The sequence below is a fragment of the Canis lupus genome, chromosome X, assembly GCF_048164855.1.
Source record: "Canis lupus baileyi chromosome X, mCanLup2.hap1, whole genome shotgun sequence".
Classification (NCBI taxonomy): Eukaryota; Metazoa; Chordata; class Mammalia; order Carnivora; family Canidae; genus Canis; species Canis lupus.
Window position 1 is genome coordinate 64767329 of NC_132876.1, and position 27680 is coordinate 64795008.

The following is a 27680-nucleotide window of genomic DNA, read 5'->3' on the forward strand; positions in this document are numbered from 1 at the left end:
GATTGAGTCCCCTTCCTGCATGGAGCCTGCTTCTCCCTCTGCTTGTGTCTCTGCCTCTCTCTCTCTCTCTCTCTCTAATAAATAAATAAAATCTTAAAAAAAACAGACACATAGATCAGTGGAACAGATTAGAGAGCCCAGAAATGGACCCTCAACTCTATGGTTAACTAATCTTCTACAAAGAGGCAAACAATATCTAATGGAAAAAGGACAGTCTCTTAAAAAAATGGTGCTGGGAAAATTGGACAGCCACATGCAGAAGCATGAACCTGGACCATTTTCTTACATGATACATAAAGATAATCTCAAAATGGATGAAAGACCTAAATGTGAGACAGGAATCCATCAAAATCATAGAGGAGAACACAGGCGGCAACTTCTTCAACCTTGGCTGCAGCAACTTCTTGCAAGAGAGGTCTCCAAAGGCAAGGGAGACAAAAGCAAAAATGAATTATTGGGACTTCATCAAGATAAAAAGCTTCTGCACAGCAAAGAAAACAGTCAACAAACTAAAAGGCAATCTATGGAATGGGGAAGATATTTGCAAATGACAAATCAGATGAAAGGCTAGTATCCAAGATCTATAAGGGAATATAAGGGAAGGGAGAAGAAATGTGTGGGAAATATCAGGAAGGGAGACAGAACATAAAGACTCCTAACTCTGGGAAACGAACTAGGGGTGGTGGAAGGGGAGGAGGGCGGGGGGTGGGGGTGAATGGGTGACGGGCACTGAGGGGGGCACTTGACAGGATGAACACTGGGTGTTATTCTGTATGTTGGCAAATTGAACACCAATAAAAAATAAATTTATTATTAAAAAAAGAACTTATTAAGCTCAACACCCAAGAAACAAAAAATCCAGTCAAGAAATGAGCTGAAGGCATGAACAGACATTTCTCCAAAGAAGACATACAAATGGCGAACATCAAAAATTGCTCAACATCACTTCGCATCAGATAAATGAAAATCAAAACTACAATGAATTATCATTTTATACTGGTGATAATGGCTAAAATTAACAAGTCAGGAAACAAAAAATTTTGGCAAGAATGCAGAGAAAGGAGAACCCTCTTACCCTGTTGGTTGGAATTCAAACTGGTACAGTCACTCTGGAAAACAGTATGGAGGTTCCTCATGAAGTTAAAAATAGAGCTACCTACTGTATGACCCAGCAATTGCACTATTAGGTATTTACCCCAAAGATATAAATGTATTGATCTGAAGGAGCACCTGCATCCCAATGTTTATAGCAGTAATGTCCACAATAGCCAAAATATTGAGTCATGATATTCACCAACAGATGAATTGATAAAGAAGATGTGGTATATAATACAAGGAATATTACTCAGCCATCAGAAAGGATGAATACTTACCATTTATATCATCATGGATGGAACAGGCAGGTATTATGATGAGTAAAATAAGTCAATCAGTGAAAGGCACTTATCATATGGTTTCACTCACATGTGGAATATAAGAAACAGAGCATAGGATCATAGGCAAAGGGGGAGAAAACTGAATGGGAAGTAATCAGAGAGGGACAGAAACTATGAGAGACTTTTAACTATAGGAAACAAACAGGATTGCTGGAGGGGCTATGGGTGAGAGGATGGGGTTTTATGGGTGATATAATAAGCACTTGGTGTTTTATCCAACTGACTAACTATTGAATTCCTACACCTGAAACTAATAGTGTACTTTATGTTGGCTAGTTGAATTAAAAAAAAAACAACAAAAAACAGATATCTTATTTGCAAATATCTTCTCCCATTCCAAAGGTTGCCTTTTAGTTTGTTGATTGTTTCCTTCACTGTGCAAAAGCTTTCTATTTTGATGTAGTCCCAATAGTTAGTTTTAGTCTTGTTTCCTGTGCCTCAGGAGACACATCTCATAATAAGTTGTTATGGCCAATGTCAAAGAGGTTACTGCCTATGTTCCCCTCTAGGGTTTTGATGGTTTCCTGTTTCACATTTTAGGTCTTTTATCATTTTGAATTTATTTTTGTGTATGACATGAGAAAGTGGTCATGTTTCATTCTTCTGCACGTTGCTGTCCAGGTTTCCCAGCACCATGTTTTTTTTTAAAGATTATTTATTTATTTATTTATTTATTTATTTATTTATTTATGATAGACATAGAGAGAGAGAGGCAGAGACAGGAGGAGGGAGAAGCAGGCTCCATGCTGGGAGCCTGACGTGGGACTCGATCCTGGGACCCTAGGATTGCGCCCTGGGCCAAAGGCAGGCACTAAACCGCTGAGCCACCCAGGGATCCCCCCAGCACCATGTTTTGAAGAGACTGTCTTTTTCCCATTGGATATTCTCTCCTGCTTTGTTGAAATTAATTTACCATATGGTTGTGAGTTCATTTCTGATTTTCAATTATGTTCAATTTATGCATGTGTCTATTTTTGTGCCAATACCATACTGTCTTGATGACTAGCTTTGTCATATAACTTACAGTCTAGAATTATGATGCCTTCAGCTTTTCTTTTTCAGGATTGCTTTGGCAAAAAAAAATGTTTTGGCTATTCCAGGTCTTTTGTGTTTCCATACATATTTTAGGATTGTTTCAGTTATGTAAAAATTCTGTTGGTATTTTGATAGGGATTAAATTAAATGTGTAGATTGCTCTGAATAGTGTAGACATTTTAACAATGTTTTCCAATCCATATGCATTGTATATTTTTTCCTTTTTTTGTTTCCTCTTCAGTTTTTTTTTTTTTTATTTATAGTTCTGTTGTGTTGTCATCTCTCTTCCTTCAATTTTTGGTTTCATTTATTTGGGTCCTTTCTCTTTTCTTTTTGATAAGACTGGTTAGGAGTTTATAAGTTTCATTAATTCTTTCAAATAACCAGCTCTGGTTTCATTGATCTCTGCTGCTGCTATTTTTTTCTATATCATTTGTTTCTGCTCTAATTATTTCCCTTCTTCTGATTTTAGGCTTCATTTGTTGTTCTGTTTCAAGTTCATTTGGAGTAAGATTAGGTTGTGTATTTGAGATTTTTCTTGTATCTTGAGGTAGGCCTGTATTGCTATCTACCTCGCTCTTACGACCACTTTTACCACTTTTACCACATCCTTTACCACATCTCAAGGATTTTGGACCATCATGTTTTCATTATCATTTTTTCCAGGTATTTTTTCGTCTCTTCTTTAATCTTCTTGTTTACCATTCACTGTTTAGTAGGATGTTCTTTAATATCCATGTATTTGTGGTCTTTCCAAATTTTTTTTTGTGGTTGACCTCAAGTTTCATAGTGTTGTGGTCAGAAAATATGCATGGTATGACCTCAGTCTTTTTGTACTTTGAGGCCTGATTTGTGACCTAGTATGTGATATATCCTTTGAATATCTCATGCGCATTTGAAAAGAATGGGTGTTCTGCTGTTTAGGATGAAATGTTCTGAATACATCTGTTAAGTTTATCCGGTCCAGCATGTCATTCAAACCATTGTTTCCTTGTTGATTTTCTGCTTAGATGATCTGTCCATTGCTGTAAGTGGGCTGTTAACATCCTCTACTATTATTGTATTGTGATCAATGAATTCCTTTATGTTTGTTATTAATTGTTTTATATGTTTTTGTGTTCCCAAGTTGGGGGCATAAATATTTATAGTTGTTAGATATTCTTGTTGGATAGACCCCTTTGCTATATATAGACCCCTTCTTTGTCCCTTGTTGCAGCCTTTGGTTTAAAATCTAATTTGTCCAATATAAGTATGGCTACTATGGCTTTCTTTTTATTTCTTTTTTTTTCTTTCTTTTTATTTCTATTAGCATGAAAGATCGTTCTCAATCCCCTTGCTTTCAATCTTATGTGTCTGTAGGTCTAAAGTAAGTCTCATGTAGCCTGCATATAGATAAGTCTTGTTTTTTAATCCATCTCCTGCCATCAAGTCTTTTGATTGGAGCATTTAGTCCAATTACATTCAGAGTAATTATTGATAGATATGAATTAGTGTAATTATATTATTTGTTTTGTCATTGTTTTCCGAGATTTTCTCTGTTTCCTTCTAGTCTTTGTGGATTTTGGCCTTTTTTTTTTCCAGTCAAGGAGTCCCCTTTAACATTTCTTGCAGGGTTGATTTTGTGGTCATGAACTCCTTTATTTTTTTGTCTGGGAAACTCTTTAGCTAGCCTTCTTTTTTTTTTTTTAATTTTTATTTATTTATGATAGTCACAGAGAGAGAGAGAGGCAGAGACACAGGCAGAAGGAGAAGCAGGCTCCATGCACCAGGAGCCTGACGTGGGATTCGATCCCGGGTCTCCAGGATCGCGCCCTGGGCCAAAGGCAGGCGCTAAACCGCTGCGCCACCCAAGGATCCCTTAGCTAGCCTTCTATTCTTAATGACAGCCTTACCGGATAGAGTATTGCTGGCTGCATATTTTTTCCCATTCAGCATGTTGAATATATCATGGCATTCTTTTCTGGCCTGACATGTTTCTGTGTAGAGATCTGCTAATAACCTTGTTTGTCTTCCCTTGTAAGTTAGAGACTTATTTTGTCTTGCTGCTTTTTGGAGTTTTTCTTTATCTCTATATTTTGCAAATTTAACTGTGATATGTCTTGTTGGCTTGATTTTGTTGTTTTTGATGGAAATTCTCTGTACCACCTGGATTTGGATGTCTGTTTCCTTCCCAAAGCAAGGGAAGTTTTTAGCTATAATTTCTTTAAATAAACCTTCTGCCCCCTTTTCCCTCTCCTCTTCTTCTGGTAATCCTATGATATGAATGTTACTACACTTTATGGAGTCACTGAGTTCCCTAACTCTACATTCATGATCTAAAATTTTTCTTTCCTTCTTCTTTTAAAATTAACTATTTTCCATAATTTTGTCTTCTACATCACTTATTCTTTTCTCTGCTTCTTTACCCCTGTGGTCATTACATCCACTTGGTTTTGAATCTTGGTTAATGCATTTTTCAATTTGGTCTGACTAGGCCTTTTATCTTTGGGGTAAGGGAATCCCTAGTGTCTTCTATGCTTTTCTCAAGCCCAGCTTATATACTTAGGGGTATTGCTTATAATTCTGGATCAGGGACACCTGGGTGGCTCAGCAGTTGAGCATCTGCCTTCAGCTCCTGGCATAATCCTGGGATCTGGGGTTGAGTCCCACATTGGGCTCCTTGCAGGGAGCCTGCTTCTCTCTCTGCCTGTGTCTCTTCCTCTCTTTCTCTCTGTGTCTCTCATGAATAAATAAATAAAACCTTAAAAAAAGAATTCTGATGAGGAATATTACTTATATTTGTTTCAATGAGATCCCTGGCCTTGACCTTTTCTTGTTCTTTCTGTTGGGATAAATTCATCTGTATGTCTCTGTTTTCTTCTCTGTGTTAGGGAAACCAGAACTTGTTATGCTTTCTGCTCCTCAGAAATAAATAAGAGGTCATATATACTCCAGGGCCTTGTGCTTCAGGAAGTGTCTCTGGTATATGCTGTGTGCACTTTGCCACTGCGTTTTGACTATTCTTTCACCCAGGTCAGTCTCTGTAGAGTTTCTCCTTGCCTGCAGTGGGAAGTGGTTGGACCTTGGCCAGAGTGTGGTGAGTTTTAACTAGGTGTGCTTTGGGTTGTTTGTTAAAGGAGACCTGATGTTATGTCAACTAGATGCTATTTGCAGAACCCTATGGTCAATAGATAAGGGGGTGGTTCGTGCTGGTTTTCTAGGGGTAGGGTTTCCTGGTTCTTAGACAAACATGTATGAGAAAAACAGCAACTGCAGAGTGCAGCAGGATGGGACTTGGTTTAAGCAGGTTAGGCTATTCGTATTGGCACTGTGCTATTTACTGAAGTTAGTTTATGCTGAGGGGTGGAAGAGGAAAATTGTGTTAGCCAGCTCTCTGTCTCTGGAGAAAGGATGCTCTATGCTAATTGAGAAGACCTCCCAGAAGAGTAAACAATCTCCCTTCATGTGTCCCAGGCATCCCTCATATCACTGCTTTCACACTGTCTGTGTCTGGCAGTGCAGTGCACCTTGGACTCTATCCCAGCCAGGCTGGTTGAGTTTTATTTTATTTTTTATTTTTTAATTAATTAATTAATTAATTTTAAAAATAAATTTATTTTTTATTGGTGTTCAATTTGTCAACATACAGAATAACATCCAGTGCTCATCCCGTTAAGTGCCCACCTCAGTGCCCGCCACCCAGTCACCCTCACCCCCCGCCCACCTCCCCTTCCACCACCGCTAGTTCGTTTCCCAGAGTTAGGAGCTGGTTGAGTTTTAAAACTTCAAGCTTTAGGGACATGGCATGGCTAGACTCCACCCTGGTCTTCTAGGGCAAGGTCTCCACTGCCCTGGGACTGATGCAGATTTGATCCAGAAGGACAGTCACACCAAAGTGCAAGAGCATGGGATTTGGAATAAAGTCAGCAAACAGCCAGTGTCCAGATAACCCTCCTTCAGCAGGTGACTTTACACCTATGCTGAGGGGAAAAGGAAGGGAAGTGGTGCCCACCTGTTCCTTTGTCCCTGGAGAGGCAATGCCATCTCTTCCATAGGGAGGCTGAGAAAATTAAGGCCATTGCACTTTAAGTTCAGCATTAGCACAAGTACAGCCATCCCAGGCCCCTGTGAATAAGAGCTGAAATTTACATTACTTCAGTTACAGGAAAAAAACCCAGTTTACAACTTAACGTCCTAGAAAGCCCCATATTAGAATAAGAACAGAGCCCAAGCCAAGGGCAGGAAGCCCCATATTAGAATGAGAACAGAGCCCAAGCCAAGGGCAGGAAACCCCATATTAGAATGAGAACAGAGCTCAATCCCCTTGAAAGCCCCATATCAGAATGTAAACAGAACTTGAGAAATTCCTCCACCCCTTCTGGCAGTCCCCTAGACCAGCCCTTAAAACTAAGCTGAAACCCACCTCGGGGTCCAAGTCCCTGCTCTGCTGTGTCTGGTATACTTGGACCCAAGCTCAAGCTTGTAAATAAACCCTTGTGTGTTTGCATCGGTGTTGGCTCCTTGGTAGTTTCTCGGATTCTCAATCTTGGGCACGACATTCCAGATGTGCTCAAAGAGGGGGGAACCATCTTTCCTAGTGTGTCCCAGGATATCCTCAGATTGCACTGTCTGCTCCTGGGTTTTGTATACTCCTTCTCCACAGGAGCACTGCAGTGCCCTTAGGGCTTCACACTGGCCATGCTGTGGACCTCTAAAGCTCTAGTCTTTGAGCCCTGCTAGTTGTAAAAACTCAGAAAAATCAGACTCTTGTTTTCCCAGTCAATGGCTTTGGGGAAATGTTTTCCTTGTGCAATACTCTGTGACCAGGGCTCCCTCTCCTCCACAGCACCTGCAATCTGTTTCTCCTCCTAATCATGTCTCTGTACCTCCTCCCTTTCATGATGTGGCCTCTTCTCTCTTCTAGTTGTGCAGTTTGTTCTGTCAGTCCTCAGACTGATTTCTTGGGTACTCAGAATGATTTGATATTTATCTAGCTGTTTTCAAAGGATGAGGCAAGCCTAGGGTCCTCCTACTGCTCTGCCATCTTTTCTCAACAATAGATAGCCTCCTCAAGGTCCTGGAAACCTTGCTTCCAAAATTCCTTAGAGATTTATGCTATCCCTAGCCCCCTCCCAACTTGAAAGTATATAATGAACCACTCTTCATGACCCCAGTACAGCTCTTTCTGCCCATGGGTCCTGTCCCTATGCTTTAATAAAATAACCTTTTTGCATCAAATATGTCTCAAGAACTCTTTCTTGGCCATCAGCTTTGAATCCTCACATCCTTCCTATATCATATACCCCACACTTTATGCCTGCAGGCCAAAGCACAGTCCCCATATCACCTGGCTCTTGTAGCCAATGGGGCTTCCATTCACAAGTTCCCCTAGGAATGTGGCAAACAAATAGTTATTTACCAACTATCCCCTCAGGGCTCAGCACAAAGAGAACGGACAAAAACACCCATTTATCACTCTTTCCTTGAAATGTATTTGTCCACATACTTTACAAGCTAATGCCTGAAGGTCAGGTTTCTATCTTAATTCATATCTAGGGACTGACTACAATCCGCCCCAGAGATGGGAAAGCCAGCAGACACCTCCCCCCACCTTCTCTCTCCAGACCACTACAACAATAAAACTAAATTTCCAGTCTCTCCCTGGAATGAGCTTATACACACATCTAGTGACTTACATTTTGCAGCTTCCACTTGAGGAATAAGTCCCTAGATCACATGGCTCTGATAGCCAACAGGGATGCATTCATGAACTGAAATGAAGGGATGCTAAGTAGTTACAGAAAACATATGGAAGTATAAAACTCACTAGGTAAAGTAAATTATAGTTAAATTCAGAATAATTTAATGTTGTAATGGTGGTGGGTAAATAATTTTTAACTGAAGTATAAAGGTTAAAAGACAAAAATATTAAAAATAAGTATAACTATAATACTTTTTAATGAATATGCAATGTAATAATATTTAAATTGTGACATCAAAAACAAAGTGGGAGAGAGGCACTTTTGTATGCATTCACAGTTAAATTCTTATAGCTTACAATAGATTGTTATAAATGTAAGATGTTTTCTATAACTCACATGGTAACCACAAAGCAAAAGCCTATCCTAGATATACAAAAAATAAAGAGAAAAAAATCAATGCATACCATTACAGAAAATCATCAAATCGAAAGGAATAGAGCAAGAGAGTAAAAAAAAATTGCAAAATAATAAAAAAACAATTTATGAAATGGCAATAGTAAGTCCGTACCTGTCAATAATGACTTTAAATGTAAAAAGACTAAATTCTCTAGTCAAAAAGCATGGAGTGATTGGATAGATAAAAACAAAGCAAAACAATACAAAAACAAGATCCATCTATATGCTGTCTACAAGAGACTCACTTCAGCTTTAGGGAAATACAGAAACTAAAAGTGAAAAGATGGAGAAAGATATTCCATGCAAATAGAAACTAAAAGAAAGTAGGAGTAGCTAAACTTATATATGACAAAATACACTTTAGGATAAAGACTGTAACAAGATACAAAGAAGGTCATTATATAATGATAAAGGTGTCATAAACCAAGATGATATAACAAGTGTAAATATTTATGCACCCATATAGGAGCACCTAAGTATATAAAGAATATATTAACAAATCTGAAGGGAGAAATAGACAGCAGTAAAATAACAACATCAGGGAACTTCAATACCTCACCTTCAACAATGGATAGATCATCCAGACTGAAAAGTAATAAGAAAATGTTGGACTTAAATTATATATTAGACCAGATGGATCTAACAAACATGTACATAACATTCCATTAAGCAGCAGCAGAATGCACATTCTTCCCAAATGTGCATGGAATATTCTCCAGGATAGATCATAAGTTAGGCCACAACAAGTCTTATAAATTTAAGAAGACTGGGACACCTGGGTGGCTCAGTGGTTGAGTGACTACCTTCAGCTCAGGGCGTGGTCCCAGGGTCCCACATCAGGCTCCCCTTGAGGAGCCTGCTTCTCCCTCTGCCTATGTCTCTGCCTCTCTTTCTCTTTATCTCTCATGAAAAAATAAATAAAATCTTTAAAAAATTTTAAGAAGACTGAAATCATATCAAGCATCTTTTCTGACCACAATGGTATGAAATGAATTCAATCACAAGAAGAAAACTAGAAAACTCACAAAAATGTGGAGATTAAACAACATGGTCCTGAACAATCAATGGGTCAAAGAAAAAATTAAAAGGGAAATAAAATATAACTTGAGGCAAAGGAAAATTAAAACACAATGAATCAAAATTTATGAGCTGCATCAAAAGCAGTTCTAAGAGGAAAATTTATAGTGATAAGTGCCTACCTTAAGAAAAAAAGAGAGGTTCTGATCTAAGATGGCAATGTAGGAAGACTCTGAACTCACCTCCTCCACAAAATACACCAAATTACACCTATTTATAAAACAATTCTCCTGAAGAACTGAGGGCTGACTGAAGAGCTTCTGCACAATAAAAGATAGAACTGCAAAAGAACAGCAAGACAGAGACATGGTAACAAAGGGAACCCCTCACTCCTGATGCTGCAAACTAGAACAGGGACAGATAGTACTGAGGGACCATGAACAAATTCCTCTGTTCTCAGGAACAGAAAAAAAGGCCACAGTTTGAAAGAGCAACTAGTATTTAAAAGAAACAGCACCAGAACTCTGCCAAATGCGAGAGAAAATCCCAGGATTCTCTCAGGGTCAGACAGACTGGGGAACAATATGGTTTACAATCCCTTCCACCTTAAAAGCACAGGCCAGACAGAACAGGGTTCAGAGACACCATACCCTCCTTGCTGCCTCAGTGAGCCTTAGGTCAGTAAACCCACATCAGCTCTGGTCACAGTGGAGCATAGAAAATAAGCTGCAATTTAATACGTCAACTAGCATATAAAAGAGCCAGGCCTACTGTTACAAGTGCTAGAAATATATCAGTAAACACAAAAAATATTCCTGCCCTCATGAAGCACCTTTTAATGGCATCCTGATATCTGTTATACCCTAAACTAACTCTTCCTGCAGTGTTCTTTCTCACAGTCAATTCTAGTACCATCCAATTAGTTCCATAGCAGGTTCAATCTGAAATCCAGGCTTCAAACAATACCTCCTCTTTAAAATTTCTCCCCTATAGGCAATTACCAAATCATACCTCTTACTCCCTACATAACTTCCAAAACTGACCTACTGCAGTATAACTTTACTTGCCACCAACCCAGTCAAAGCATACCATTATTTGTCACTCAAAGACTAATAGCTTTCTACTTCGTCTATCCATATGTACATTTGTCTTCCCTTCAAACCATTTTGCACACTGTAGGAAGAGTGAACCAAAACAAATTTGTTGGTATGTCATTCCCTTTAAATGGATCACTAAGGCCTTCAAAGTAAAGTCCTATTCCTTTATCGTGTTATATAACACCTTCTATTACCAGGTCCTGGTACCAGCCTCACTTCTTCCTTGTACTTTATTGCTTGTTATTTCCAAGACTCACTATACCCCTTCCTGATTCTAAGAAACTCATGTTCATGCCATTTGTTCCCTTAAACTGGAAGTCCTTCCTACTCTGCCTTTTATTCATATTTCAAGATTCAGTAGAGATATCATTTCATCTAAGAATTCTTACCTAAACCTAAGGAATGAGTAGCATTCTTTTGTTCTCTCATAATATTCTGTTTCTTTCTCTATCTTCTTTCTTCATACATTTTAATGAAATTATGTTTTTAGACTTTCTTCTTAGTAATGCTTAGATGCTATTCAAAAGGAAGACATATGGCTCACTAATTTTTGCATTTTAACGTCTAGCATGGTTCCTAGTACTTTGTAAAACTCTATAAATGTGGGAATTCAATTGAATTACTTTTCTTCCAACTTCATATTTCTTTTATTTTAATGGTTGTATTCTTTTTTATTGAAGTTTGCCAACAAATAGTATAACACCCAGGGCTCATCCCATTAAGTGCCCTCCTCAGTGCCCATCACCCAGTTACCCCATCCCCCTGCCGGCCTCCCCATCCACTACCCTTTGTTCATTTCCCAGAGTTAGGAGGCTCTCATGCTTTGTCACCCTCTCTAATTTTACCACTCATTTTCCCTCCTTTCCTTTATAATCCCTTTCAATATTTCATATATTTCCCATATGAGTGAAACCATATGATGATTGTCCTTCTTCGATTGACTTCACTCAGCATAATACCCTAAAATTCCATCCACATCAAAGCAAATGGTGAGTATTTGTCCTTTCTAATGGCTGAGTAATATTCCATTATATATATATATATATATATATATATATATATATATATATATATATATATATATACTACTCTTCTTTATCCAGTCATCTTATGATGGACACCAAGGCTCCTACCACAGTTTGGCTATTGTGGATATTGCTGCTACAAACGTTGGGGTGTAGGTGTTCCAGCGTTTCACTGCATCTGTATCTTTGGGGTAAATACCCAGGAGTGCAATTGCTGGGTCATAGGGTAGCTCTATTTTTAATTTTTTGAGGAACCTCCACACTGTTTTCAGAGTGGTTGTACCAGATTGCATTCCCACCAACAGTGCAAGACGGTTCCCCCTTCTCCACATCCTCTCCAACACTTGCTGTTTCCTGTCTTCTTAATTTTCACCATTCTCACTGGTGTGAGGTGGTATCTCATTGTGGTTTTGATTTGTATTTCCCTGATGGCAAGTGATGCAGAGCATCTTCTCCTGTGCTTGTTGGCCATGTGTATATCTTCTTTGGTGAAATTTCTGTTTATGTCTTCTGCTGATTTCATGATTGCATTTTTGGTTTCTTCAGTGTAGGATTTAATAAGTTCTTCATAGATCTTGGATACTAGCCCTTTATCTGATAGGTCATTTGCAAATATCTTTTTCCATTCTGTAGGTTGTCTTTTAGTTTTGTTGACTGTTTCTTTTGCTGTGCAGAAGCTTTTTATCTTGATTAAGTCCCAAAAGTTCATTTTTTTGCTTTTGTTTCCCTTGCCTTCATAGATGTATCTTGCAAGAAGTTACTGTGGCAAAGTTCAAAAACAGTGTTGCTTGTGTTATCCTGTAGGATTCTTGGATTCTTTACCCACATTTAGATCTTTTAACGATTTTGAGTTGACTTTGTGTATGATGTAAGAGAATGGTCCAATTTCACTCTTCTGCATGTGGCTGTCCAATTTTCCCAACACCATTTATTGAATGAGGACTCATTTCTGGGTTCTCTATTCTGTTCCATTGATCTGTGTGTCTGTTTTTGTGCCAGTACCACACTGTCTTGATAATCATAGCTTTGTAGTACAGCTTGAAATCCAACATTGTGACTCCCCCAGCTTTGGTTTTCTTTTTCAATATTCCCCTGGCTATTCAGGGTCTTTTCTGATTCCACACAAATCTTAAGATGATTTGTTCCAACTCTTTGAAGAAAGTCCATGGTATTTTGATAGGGATTGCATTGAATATGTAAATTGCCCTGGGTGGCATTGACATTATCACAATATTAATTCTTCCAATCCATGAGCATGGAATATTTTTCCATCTCTTTGTGTCTTCCTCAATTTCTTTCAGAAGTGTTCTGTAGTTTTTAGGGTATAGATCCTTTACTTCTTTGGCTAGGTTTATTGCTAGGTATCTTATTTTTGGGTGCAATTGTAAATGGGATTGACTCCTTAATTTCTCTTTCTTCAGTCTCATTGTTAGTGTATAGAAATGCCACTGATTTCTGGGCATTGATTTTGTATCTTGCTACACTGCTGAACTGCTGTATGAGTTCTAGCAATCTTGGGGTGGAGGCTTTTGGGCTTTTATGTACAGTATCATGTCATCTGCAAAGAGGCAGAGTTTGACTTCTTTGCCATGTGAATGGCTTTTGTTTCTTTTTGTTGTCTGGTTGCTGAGGCTAGGACTTCTAGTACTATGTTGAATAACAGTGGTGAGACTGGACATCCCTGTTGTGTTCCTGATCTTAGGGGAAAGGCTCTTAGAATTTTCCCATTGAGACTGATACTTGCTGTGGGCTTTTCATAGATGACTTTTAAGATGCTGAGGAATGTTCCCTCTATCCCTACACTCTGAAGAGTTTTGATCAGGAATGGATGCTGTATTTTGTCAAATGCTTTCCCTGCATCTATTGAGAGGATCATATGGTTCTTGTTTTTCCTCTTGCTGATATGATGAATCACATTGATTGCTTTATGAGGGTTGAACCAGCCTTGCATCCTGGGGATAAATCCTACTTGGTCATGGTGAATAATTTTCTTAATGTATTGTTGGATCCTATTGGCTAGTATCTTGTTTAGAATTTTGCATCCATGTTCATCAATTATATTGGTCTATAATTCTCCTTTTTGCTGGGGTCTTTGTCTGGTTTTGGAATTAAGGTGATGCTGGCCTCATAGAACGAGTTTGGAAGTATTCCATCTCTTTCTATCTTTCCAAACAGCTTTAGTAGAATAGGTATGGTTACTTCTTTAAATGTTTGATAGAATTCCCCTGGGAAGCCATCTGGCCTTTGGTGTCTTGGGAGGTTTTTGATGACTGCTTCAATTTCCTCCCTGGTTATTGGCCTGTTTAGATTTTCTATTTCTTCTTGTTCCAGATTTGGTAGTTTGTGGTTTTCCAGAAATGCATTCATTTCTTCTAGATTGCCTAATTTATTGGTATAAAGCTGCTCATAATATGTTTTTAAGATTGTTTGTATTTCTTTGGTATTAGTGGTGATCTCTCCTTTCTCATTCATGATTTTATTAATTTGAGTCTTCTCTCTCTTCTTTTTAATAAGGCTGGCTAATGGTTTATCTATCTTATTAATTCTTTCAAAGAACCAAGCCCTGGTTTTGTTAATCTGTTCCACAGTTTTTCTGGTCTGTATTTCATAGAGTTCTGCTGGAATCTTTTTTTTTTTTTCTGCTGGAATCTTTATTAACTCTCTTCTTCTGCTGAGCATAGGTTTTATTTGCTGTTCTTTCTCCAGCTCCTTTAGGTGCAAGGTTAGTTGTGTATTTGATTTTTTTCCAATTTTTGAGGGATACTTGTATTGTGATGTATTTCCCTCTCAGGACTGCTTTTGCTGTATTTCAAAGATTTTGAACTGTTGTATCATCAATTTAATTACTTTCCATGAATCCTTTTATTCTTCTCTAATTTCCTGGTTGACCATTTCTCTTTTAGCAGGATGCTCTTTAACCTCCAAATGTATGAATTTCTTCCAAATTTCTTCTTGTCATTGAATTCAAGTTTCAAAGCATTATGGTCTCAAAATATGCAGGGGACAATCCTAATCTTTTGGTATCAGTTAAGACATGATTTGTGACCTAGTATGTGGTCTATTCTGGAGAAAGTTCCATGTGCACTTGAGAAGAATGCGTATTCAGTTGGGTTTGGATGTAAAGTTCTGTCAGTATCTGTGAAATCCATCTGGTCCAGTGTATCATTTAAAGCTCTTGTTTCTTTGGAGATGTTGTGTTTAAAGATCTGTCATTTGCAGAAAGCGCCATGTGGATGTCTTCCAGTATTTGTGTATTATTATCTAAGTATGTCTTTACTTTGGTTATTAATTGATTTACATACTTGTCAGCTCCCACATTAGGGGCATAAATATGCATGATTGTTAGGTCCTCTTGTTAGATAGATGCTTTAAATATGATATAGTGTCCCTCTTCATCTCTTACTACAGTCTTTGGGATAAACTTTAATTTATGTGATATGAAGATTACTATCCCTGGTTTCTTTTGAGGACCATTTGAATGATAAGTGGTTCTCCATCCTTTCATTTTCAGGCTGCAGGTGTCCTTAGGTCTAAAATGAGTCTCTTGTATACAGCAAATAGTGGGGGTTGCTTTTTTATACAGTTTAAACCCTGGATCTTTTGATGGGATTATTAAGCCCATTCACGTTCAGAGTTACTTTTGAAAGATATGAATTTAGTGTCTTTGTATTACCTATTCAGTCCTTGTTATGTGGATTATTTCTTTCTGTGTCCTCTTTCTTTTACAGAGTCCCCCTTAATATTTCTTGCAGAGCTGGTTTGGTGGTCACATATTCTTTCAGTTTCTGCTTATCTTGGAAGCTCTTTTTCTCCTTCTATTCTGAATGAGAGCCTTGATGGATAGAGTATTCTAGGCTGCATGTTTTTCTCATTTAGGACGCTGAATATATCCTGCCAGCCCTTTCTGGCCTGCCAGGTCTCTGTGGAGAGGTTTGCTGTTAATCTAATAGTTCTCCCTATATTAACTAGGGATCTGTTGTCTCTTGCTGCTTTAAGGATTTTCTCTTTATCTTTGGAGTTTGCAAGTTTCACTATGAAATGTCAGGGTTTTGAAAGTTTTTTTTTTAAATTTACTTATTTATTTATTTTTTGAATAAATTAAATTTTATTGGTGTTCAATTTACGAACATACAGAATAACACCCAGTTCTCATCCCGTCAATTGTCCCCCTCAGTGCCCGTCACCCACTCACCCCAACCCCCACCCTACTCCCCTTCCACCACCCATAGTTCGTTTCCCAGAGTTAGGAGTCTTTATGTTCTGTCTCCCTTTCTGATATTTCACACATTTTTTCTCCCTTCCCTTATATTCCCTTTCACTATTATTTATATTCCCCAAATGAAGGAGAACATACACTGTTTGTCCTTCTCCAATTGACTTACTTCACTCAGCATAATACCCTCCAGTTCCATCCACGTTGAAGCAAATGGTGGGCATTTGTCATTTCTAATGGCTGAGTAATATTCCATTGTATACATAAACCACATCTTCTTTATCCATTCATCTTTCGATGGACACCGAGGCTCCTTCCACAGTTTGGCTGTTGTGGTCATTGCTGCTAGAAACATTGGGGTGCAGGTGTCCTGGCGTTTCAGTGCATCTGAATCTTTGGGGTAAATCCCAAACAGTGCAATTGCTGGGTTTAGGGAAGGTCTATTTTTAACTCTTTGAGGAACCTCCACACAGTTGTCCAGAGTGGCTGCACGAGTTCACATTCCCACCAACAGTGTAAGAGGGTTCCCTTTTCTCCCCATCCTCTCCAACATTTGTTGATTCCTGCCTTGTTAATTTTCCCCATTTTCACTGGTTTGAGGTGGTATCTCATTGTGGTTTTGATTTGTATTTCCCTGATGGCAAGTGATGCAGAGCATTTTCTCATGTGCTTGTTGGCCATGTCTATGTCTTCCTCTGTGAGATTTCTCTTCATGTCTTTTGCCCATTTCATGATTGGATTGTTTGTTTCTTTGGTGTTGAGTTTAATAAGTTCTTTATAGATCTTGGAAACTAGCCCTTTATCTGATACGTCATTTGCAAATATCTTCTCCCATCCTGTAGGTTGTCTTTGAGTTTTGTTGACTGTATCCTTTGCTGTTCAAAAGCTTCTTATCTTGATGAAGTCCCAATAGTTCATTTTTGCTTTTGTTTCTTTTGCTTTCGTGGATGTATCTTGCAAGAAGTTGCTGTGGCCGAGTTCAAGAAGTGTGTTGCCTGTGTTCTCCTCTAGGATTTTGATGGAATCAGGTCTCACATTTAGATCTTTCCTCCATTTTGAGCCTATCATTGTGTATGGTGAAAGAGAATGGTCTAGTTTCATTCTTCTGCACGTGGCTGTGCAATTTTCCCAGCACCATTTATTGAAGAGGCTGTCTTTCTTTCAGTGGATAGTCTTTCCTTCTTTATCAAATATTAGTTGACCATAAAGTTCAGGGTCCACTTCTGGGTTCTCTATTCTGTTCCATTGATCTATGTGTCTGTTTTTGTGCCAGTACCACACTGTCTTGATGACCACAGCTTTGTAGTACAACCTGAAATCTGGCATTGTGATGCCACCAGATATGGTTTTCTTTTTTAAAATTCCCCTGGCTATTCGGGGTCTTTTCTGATTCCACACAAATCTTAAAATAATTTGTTCTAACTCTCTGAAGAAAGTCCATGGTATTTTGATAGGGATTGCATTAAACGTGTATATTGCCCTGGGTAACATTGACATTTTCACAATATTAATTCTGCCAATCCATGAGCATGGAATATTTTTCCATCTCTTTGTGTCTTCCTCAATTTCTTTCAGAAGTGTTCTATAGTTTTTACGGTATAGATCCTTTACATCTTTGGTTAGGTTTATTCCTAGGTATCTTATGCTTTTGGGTGCAATTGTCAATGGGATTGACTCCTTAATTTCTCTTTCTTCAGTCTCATTGTTAGTGTATAGAAATGCCATTGATTTCTCGGCATTGATTTTGTATCCTGCCACGCTACCAAATTGCTGTATGAGTTCTAGCAATCTTGGGGAGGAGGCTTTTGGGTTTTTTACGTAGAGTATCATGTCATCAGTGAAGAGGGAGAGTTTGACTTCTTCTTTGCCAATTTGAATGCCTTTAATGTCTTTTTGTTGTCTGATTGCTGAGGCTAGGATTTCCAGTACTATGTTGAATAGCAGTGGTGAGAGTTGACATCCCTGTCATGTTCCTGATCTTAGGGGAAAGGCTCCCAATGCTTCCCCATTGAGAATGATATTTGCTGTGGGCTTCTCGTAGATGGCTTTTAAGATGTCGACGAATGTTCCCTCTCTCCCTACACTCTGAAGAGTTTTGATCAGGAATGGATGCTGTATTTTGTCAAATGCTTTCTCTGTATCTAATGAGAGGATCATATGATTCTTGGTTTTTCTCTTGCTGATATGATGAATCATATTGATTGTTTTACGAGTGTTGATCCAGCCTTGTGTCCTGGGGATAAATCCTACTTGGTCATGGTGAATATTTTCTTAATGTACTGTTGGGTCCTATTGGCTAGTATCTTGTTGAGAATTTTTGCATCCATGTTCATCAGGGATATTGGTCTGTAATTCTCCTTTTTGGTAGGGTCTTTGTCTGGTTTTGGAATTAAGGTGATGCTGACCTCATAGAACAAATTTGGAAGTACTCCATCTCTTTCTATCTTTCCAAACAGCTTTAGTAGAATAGGTATGATTTCTTCTTTAAACGTTTGATAGAATTCCCCTGGGAAGCCATCTGGCCCTGGACTCTTGTGTCTTGGGAGGTTTTTGATGACTGCTTCAATTTCCTCCCTGGTTATTGGCCTGTTCAGGTTTTCTATTTCTTCCTGTTCCAGTTTTGGTAGGTTGTGGCTTTCCAGGAATGCGTCCATTTCTTCTAGATTGCCTAATTTATTGGCGTATAGCTGTTCATAATATGTGTTTAAAATCGTTTGTATTTCCTTGGTTTTGGTAGTTATCTGTCCTTTCTCATTCATGATTTTATTAATTTGTGTATTCTCTATCTTCTTTTAAATGAGGTTGGCTAATGGTTTATCTATCTTATTAATTTTTTCAAAGAACCAACTCCTGGTTCTGTTTATCTGTTCCACATTTCTTCTGGTCTCGATTTCGTTGAGTTCTGCTCGAATTTTAATTAACTTTCTTCTTCTGCTGGGCGTAGGGTCCATCTGCTGTTTTTTCTCTAGCTCCTTTATGTATAAGGTTAGCTTTTGTATTTGAGTTCTTTCCAGTTTTTGAATGGATGCTTGTATTGCGATGTATTTCCCCCTTAGGACTGCTTTTGCTGCATCCCAAAATTTTGAACGGTTGTATCTTCATTCTCATTAGTTTCCATGAATCTTTTTAATTCTTCCTTAATTTCCTGGTTGACCCTTTCATCTTTAGCAGGATGGTCCTTAACCTCCACGTGTTTGAGGTCCATCTAAACTTGTTGTTGTGATTTAGTTCTAATTTCAAGGCATTATGGTCTGAGAATATGCAGGGGACGATCCCAATCTTTTGGGATCGGTTCAGACCCGATTTGTGACCCAGTATGTGGTCTGTTCTGGAGAAAGTTCCATGTGCACTTGAGAAGAAAGTGTATTCAGTTGCGTTTGGATGTAAAGTTCTGTAGATATCTGTGAAATCCATCTGGTCCAGTGTATCATTTAAAGCTCTCGTTTCTTTGGAGATGTTGTGCTTAGAAGACCTATCGAGGGTAGAAAGAGCTAGATTGAAGTCACCAAATATAAGTGTGTTATTATCTAAGTATTTCTTTACTTTGGTTATTAATTAGTTTAAATATTTGGCAGCTCCCACATTCGGGGCATATATATTGAGGATTGTTAAGTCCTCTTGTTGGATGGATCCTTTAAGTATGATATAGTGTCCGTCTGCATCTCTCACTACAGTCTTCGGGGTAAATTAGTTTATCTGATATAAGGATGGCTACCCCTGCTTTCTTTTGAGGACCATTCGAATGGTAAATGGTTGTCCAACCTTTTATTTTCAGGCTGTAGGGGTCCTTCTGTCTAAAATGAGTCTCTTTTAGACAGCAAATAGATGGGTCCTGCTTTTTTATCCAGTGTGAATCCCTGTGCCTTTTGATGGGGTCATTACGCCTATTCACGTTCAGAGTTACTATTGACAGATATGAGTTTAGTGTCATCATGATATCTATTCAGTCCTTGTTTTGTGGATTGTTCCACTGAACTTCTTCTTAAAGCGGAATTTTAAGAGTCCCCCTTAAAATTTCTTGCAGAGTTGGTTTGGAGGTCACATATTCTTTCAGTTCCTGCCTGTCTTGGAAGCTCTTTATCTCTCCTTCCATTTTGAATGAGAGCTTTGCTGGATAAAGTATTCTTGGTTGCATGTTCTTCTCATTTAGGACCCTGAATATATCCTGCCAGCCCTTTCTGGCCTGCCAGGTCTCTGTGGGGAGGTCTGCTGTTACCTAATACTCCTCCCCATAGAGGTCAGGGATTTCTTGTCTTTTGCTGCTTTAAGGATCTTCTCTTTATCTTTGGAATTTGCAAGCTTCACTATTAAACGTCGAGGTGTTGGACAGTTTTTATTGATTTTAGTGGGGGGTATCTCTCTATTTCCTGGATCTCAATGCCTGTTTCCCTTCCCAGATTAGGAAAGTTTTCAGGTATGATTTGTTGAAATACGTATTCTGGACCTCTGTCCCTTTCGGTGCCCTGGGGACCCCAATTAAACGTAGGTTTTTCTTCCTCAGGCTGTCGTTTATTTTGCTTAATCTGTCTTCATGGTCTTTTAATTGTCTGTCTCTTTTTTCCTCAGTTTCCCTCTTTGCCATCAACTTGTCTTCTATGTCACTCACTCGTTCTTCCACCTCGTTAACCCTCGTCGTTAGGACTTCTAGTTTGGATTGCATCTCATTCAATTCATTTTTAATTTCTGCCTGATTGGATCTAAATTCTGCAGTCATGAAGTCTCTTGAGTCCTTTATGCTTTTTTCTAGAGCCACCAGTAGCTGTATAATAGTGCTTCTGAATTGGCTTTCTGACATTGAATTGTAATCCAGATTTTGTAACTCTGTGGGAGAGAGGACTGTTTCTGATTCTTTTGAGGTGAGGTTTTTCTTCTAGTCATTTTGCTCAGTGCAGAGTGGCCAAAAACAATTTGTATTGGGAAAAGGAGAAAAAGAGAGAGAGAGAAGGAAAGAAAAGAGAAAAAGAAAAATGGAAGAAAAAAAGAAGAAAAAGAGAAAGAAAAAGAAAGAAAGGGAAAAAAGCGTGGGGGAAGCAATCAGAAATAAAAAACAAACAAACAATCAACAAGAAAAATACACAAAAAAACCCACGGGGGAGTATCTTCTGTTTCTGTATACTTTAAGTCCCTTGACTTCCCCTGAAACTTGTCCGTCTAGCTGGTCTTCTGGGGGAGGGGCCTGTTGTGGTGATTTTCAGGTGTTAGCAGTTGGGGGAGCTGCTCTGACCCCTGCCTGGTGCAGGGCTCAGTGGGGGTTGTTTACCCCGTGAGGCCCCTGGAGGAACAACCCCAGTGGGTGCAGCAGCTCTGGAAACCTGGATTCAGCTCCGGCAGTAACTCCGGAGCTCTTCGTCTGCAGGGCCTGGAGGCTCCTGGGCAGGGCCGCTGATCTGCTCAGCTTGGGGCCGGAGCGTCCTTGCTGTCCTAGGCCCCACCGGCCTCTGCCTGTCCCGGGGGAGGCTGGATCCTGGGCTGTGTCCTGCACCCTGTGCTCCGGGGCCTACGCTGTTGGATTCGCGCTCCCGGCCCGCAGCGCGGCTGCCTCTCCCCAGAGCAGCAGCCCGAGCCCCTCCGAGCTGCTCCCGGGTCAACGTGTGCACGCTGCAGCCCTTCAGGGAGCTCGGCGCACTCTCCTGGGAGCCCAGGTGTCTGTTAGTGTCCCAGGGATCCCCAGGGCATCCCTGCCCTTCCTGGGGTCCTGCTCTAACTCCCTGCGAGCCCCTTTCCGCCCGGGAAGGTTGGTGCAGCTCCTGCTTCTCCAGGATGGGGCTCTCCTGTCCTGGGGGCACTCGCCCTGGCCTTAGCCAGGCTCCTCGCGGGGCCCCTCCCCCTTGGATGCCTTTTGTTTATTTCTTTTTCCCCGTCTTCCTACCTTGATAGAAGCACGAACTCTTCTCACTGTAGCGTTTCAGCTGTTCTCTCTTTAAATCTCAGGCCGAATTCGTAGATTTTCAGGATAATTTGAAGGTTATCTAGGCAGTCTGGTGGGGACAGGTGATTTGGGGACCCTACTCTTCCACCATCTTGCCCCTCCTCCCTTGAACGGTTTTTATTGATTTTGGGGGGTGTATCTTTATCTCTTAGATCTGAATGCCTGTTTCCCTCCCCAAATTGGGGAAGTTCTTAGCTATGATTTGTTGAAATATACTTTCTGGTCCTGTGTCCCTTTTGGCGCCCTCTGGAATCCCAATTAAACCTAGATTTTTCCTCCTGAGGCCGTCATTTATTTCCCCTCACCTTTCCTCATATTCTTTTAATGTTTTTCTCTTTTTTCCTCAGCTTCCTTCCTTGCCATCAACTTGTCTTCTATGTCACTCACTCATTCTACCTCGTTAACCCTTGTTGTTAGGACCTCCAGTTTGGATTGCATCTCATTCAATTGAATTTTAATTTTGGCCTGATTAGATCTAAATCCTGCAGTCATGAATTCTCTTGAATCCTTTATGCTTTTTTCTAGAGCCACCAGTCGCTTCATAATTGTGCTTCTGATTTGGCTTACTGACATCGAATTGTTATCCCTATTCCGTAACTCTGTGGGAGAAAGTACTATTTCTGATTCTTTCTTTTGTGGCGAGTTCTTCTTTCTATTCATTTTGTCTAGTGCAGAGTGGCTTAAAACGAGTTGTACTGGATAAAGGAAGAAAAAAAGAGAAAAACAAACAAAAAGCAAACAACAAGGAGGTGTATCCTCTGGTTCTATATACTGTAAATCCCTCGACTTCCCCTGGAGCTTTCCAGCACTGCTTGGTGAAGAACTTGCTTTTCTCCTGTCTTTCCAGCTGGTCTTCTAGGGGAGGGGCCTGTTCTCTGATTCTCAGGTGTATGTATGGCTCAGTGTGAGGAGTTTATCCTGTGAGGTGCCTGTTCCCTTGCGGCCCTGCTCTTTCCCAGGCACAGGGTGACCCAAGGAGGAAAAACACCACTGTTGGTGGCCAGGTCTCCAGCCCTGGAGTTAGCTCCTGCAGTATCTACCATAGTTCTGCGTCTGCACTGGCCTAGATGCTCCTGGACCCAGGGGTGATGACCTCCACAGCTTGTGGGTGCCCGGCAGCAGGAGAGTCCTCCCTGTCTTGTGCCCTCCCCATCCACCTGTCCCAGGGGGAAGCACTATCGTGGGTTGTGTCTGCTTGGTGCCCTGGGATCTGGGGCCTGTGCTGCTGGAATCGCGCTCCCGGGCCAGGGCTCCTATCGGCAGTGGGGCACAGCCCCCTCCTCCAGAGCGGCTGCCTGAGCTTCTCCTGAGGCCCTGCCGGGCACGTCCTCCAGCCCTTTACCAAGCTCAGCCAACAGTCTGTGGTGTGCTCTCCCCCAGGGCACACTTCCTCTGTTAGTGACCCTGGGAAAATGCCCCTCCCCTGCCCCTCCTGCAGTTTTCCCTGGTTTCCCTGCTAAGCACCTTTCTGTTTGGGAAGGATTTGGTGCAGATTTTTAAAGTTCCTGGTTCTCTGGGGCTGGACTTTCCTGTCCAGGAGGCTCCTGCCACCCTGCTTCATCCCAGTTCCTCAGGGGGCCCCTCCCCCACTTGATTCTTTTTTATTTTTTTTCCACCTTCCTACCTGGTTAGAAGCACAAACTCTTCTCTCTGTAGCGTTCCAGCTGTTCTCTCTTTAAATCTTAGGCCGAATTCGTAGGTTTTCAGGATGATTTGAAAGTTATCTAGGTAAGTTGGTGGGGACAGGTGACTTGGGGACCCTACTCCTCCGCAATCTTGCCCCACCCACTGTAATAATAATATTTAACATAAGATCTGCCCTATTAGTAAATTTTCAAGTATAGAATACAGAATTGTTAACTATAGGCATTATGCTACATAGTGGATCACTAGGACTTATTCGTCTTCCATATTTGAATGTTCATACTCTTTCATTAGTACTTCCCCATTTTCTACCCTCTCCAGTTCCTGGCAACCACCATTATGCTTTCTGCTTCTATGAGTTTGCCTATTTTGGATTCCTCATATAAGCGGTGTCATATAGTGTTTGTCCTTCTGTGTCTGGTTTATTTCACTTAGGATAATGTCCTCCAGGTTCATACATGTTGTTAAAATGGTAGATTTTCTTCTTTTTAAAGGCTGAATAATATTTCATTGTATGCATATTTTCTTTATCCATTTGTCCATTTAAGGACACTTAGGTTGATTCCTTGTTTTGGCTATTGTGACTAATGCTTCAATAAATGTGGTAGTGAAGATACCTCCTTTTGATATCAACCCAGAAGTAGGATCATTGGTTCATATGGCAGTTCTATTTTAAATTTTATAGTACCTTCATACTGTTTCACATAGTGGTCGCACCAATTTACATTCCCACCAAGAGTGTAGATGGGTTCTTGTAGAACATTTTCAGTGAAGAATCAGAGAGGCTCAAATGATAAAATAACTCGTTCCAGATTGATTCTTTCTTTCTTCCTTCCTTCCATTTTCTTTGCTGTCTCTGTGTGTGCTAAAACTCATGATTGAATGGATTCTTTCTTAAGTAGGAAAGATTTGAGATTGATAACCTTCAAGGATGAAAATGCTACGTCCTGAATATCAGATCTAGTGCTTGAAACCTCTTAGGATTTCCTAGGTGCTTTTGTATCTGTTGCATTCCTTACAAAAGCCCATGAAGTCATTGGTGTGGGGATTATTATCCTTGTTTAACAGAGGAAGAAACTAAGGCTCGGAGATGTTAAATGATTTTCTTCTCAAGGTTACAGAACCAGTTAATAGGAATATGGGGTTCTTGACGGGATGAGCACTGGGTGTTATTCTGTATGTTGGTAAATTGAACACTAATAAAAAATAAATTTATTATTAAAAAAATAGGAATATGGGGAATTAAACTTAGGTCTCCTGACTGCCAGTCCAATGCTGTTTTTGAAGGGGCCATGAATAGTTTCATATCATTTCATGGATCTGGGTCAGAGTCATGTAGAAATTTGGAAGGCAGATTTGGGCCAGCTTACTGAGGGCCTCACATTCAACACAGAGTAGTTTGGACTTTTCCTGGTAGGTAGTGGAAAGCCATAGAAAGATTTTGAACACTGAGTAGTTTGGACTTTTCCTGGTAGGTAGTGGAAAGCCATAGAAAGATTTTGAACACTGATTTTGAGTCACTGAGAGTGACTATGCCCATTGATTGGTCTTCCTTGTCACTTCAGTACTCGCTATTTGGCATTTAAAATCAAGCTGACAAGTTAGTTCTACACCTCTATCAGCAAGTTAAGAATGTGGTAGTTTGTGGTCAAACTGTTTATGTACTTTCTTTTAACAGTTTTTCTCTCAGTTGTTTTCTGTTTTATTTAAGGGCATTCCAGTCATTTCCATCTGTCCTCCATTAGTGGCCAAACTTAAAGGAGGCCTTGTCTTCCTTCCACCCCCAACCCCATTCTACTTATGAGAAAGCTGGTTTCTTTGATTCTGAAATCAGACCTAGCCAGGGAAGTAGACACAATCACTTTGGACATGGAACACTGAAATGGTGATTAATCTTCTTCCTGAACATTCTTGTCAAATACTTACTTCACCTCACACTTTCTTCATTTCTCAAAAACATCTGGCATGCAGCTTTTTCCCCTCCTCCATTCTACATGTTGCCTAATCTCCCCCATTGTCTTCTATTTTTGCTACTTGGTAAAGAAAATGCTAAAAGCAAAATGAGGGTGTCAATGAGTCAGAAGCCTGATGCCACTATAGATCCCCACTACAGCTTTAGGGAGAGCAGGTTAGAGATCATCACCATTTTACTGAAGGAAAAGAAGACATATTTCAAAAACTACCTAGAAATTAATGTGAGAAAATAATATGGAGCAAAGATCCAGAGCTCTTAATGTCCTGGGCAGTGCTCTGCCCTGCATGCCATGCTTATTAAAGATGTAGACACTGAGGCTCAGAAAGGTGAGGTAAACTGGTGAAGGTTGCAGAGGCAATAAGTTGTGAAGCCAAGATCTAACCTGTCTTGGTTGCCCTGTAGTATGGAAAAAGTCACGACAAGAACTACTACACACTACAGGACTTCAACTTTAATGTTGCTTTAAACTTTTCGTTTTGAAGTTATTTTAGACTCATTAAACATTGCAAATATAGCACAGAGAATTCTTGTGTATTATTTACCCAGTTTCCCCCAATGATGTCATCTTACATCACCATGGTATGTTTTCAAAACCAAAATCAATATTGGTACAATACTATGAACCAAATTATATACATTTGTTATGGACTGAATTGTTTTCCCCCACCTCAATTCATATGTTAAAGCTTTAACCCCCAACATGGTTATATTTGGAGATAAGGCTTTTAGGATCCTTAATCCTTTTTAAGGGTTAAATGAGGTTATAAGGGTGAGGCCCTAATCTGATAGAACTGGTGTCCTTATAAGAAGAGGAAGAAACATCAGTGCCCTCTCTACATGTGCATGCAGAGGAGAGGCCACATGAGGACACAGAGAGAAGGTGGCCATAGTCAAGCCAGGAAGAAGACTCAGAAGAAACCAATCCTGACACCTTGATCTTAGATTTTTAGCCTCCAGAACTGTGAGAAGATAAATTTCTATTGTTTAATCTGCCCAGTCTGTGCTGTTTTGTTATGGCAGCCCAAGCAGACTAATATAACCTTATTTTGTTTCATGAGTTTTTATATGCATTAGTTTCATTTTTGGTATATGGTATATGGTTTTCTAGGGTGGCCATAATGAAAATACCATAGACTGGGTGACTTAAATAGCAATTTATTTCTCACTGTTTTGAAGGCTATCCATATAAAATCAAGGTGTTTGTAGGGTTGATTTAAATATGAGGTCTCTTTCATTGGCTTGCAGATAGCTACCCTTTTGCTGATGTTCACATGGTCATCCTTCTGTGCACATGTGCTCCTAGTGTTACTCAGTGTTTCCTAATCTCATCTTCCTATAAAAACACCAATCAGATTGGACTGGGGGTACACCTTGAAGATCTCATTTACTTTAATCACCCCTTTAAAGGTCTTATTTACAAACACAGTCACATTCTATGGTACTGAGGGTTAGAACTTCCATATGAGATTTGAGGGGACATAATTCAGTCCACAGCAAGTGTATGACATTTTATTATATGTATAAGTTTGTTAAGAAATACCACAATTAGGATAAAGAACTATTCTACCAGCACAAAGAAATTTTACAGTGTTGCCACTTTATAGTTACACAGTCCCTCATCCCTAATAATTGATACCACTGATGTCTTAATCATCACTATAATTTTGTCATTTTAAGAATACTATCTAAATACAATCATACAGTATGTGACCTTTTGAGTTTTATTCCCACTCAGCAATCCATACATATATGAATCTCCCTTGAGATCTATACAAGTTATTACATGTCTTAATAGTTTGTTCATTTTTACTGCTAAATAGTATTCCATAGTATTGGGTGTACCAAGGTTTGTTTATATATTCATCAATTTAAGAATATTTGGGTTACTCCTAGTTTTTGGCTACTACAAATAAAGCTGCTATGAACATTCAAGTACAGATTTTTGTGTAAATATAGGTTTCCTTATCTCCAGAATATATACCCAGAAGTGTGATTGCTGTATGTTAGTTGCATTTTTAGTTTTTTTTAAGAAGGTGCCAAAATATTTTCCAGAGGGGCTACACCATTTTACATGCTTAAAATGATGTATGAAATATCCAGTTTTTCCACATCTTTATCAATATTTGGTGTTATCACTGTTTTTGATTTTATGCACTCTAACAAGTATGAAGT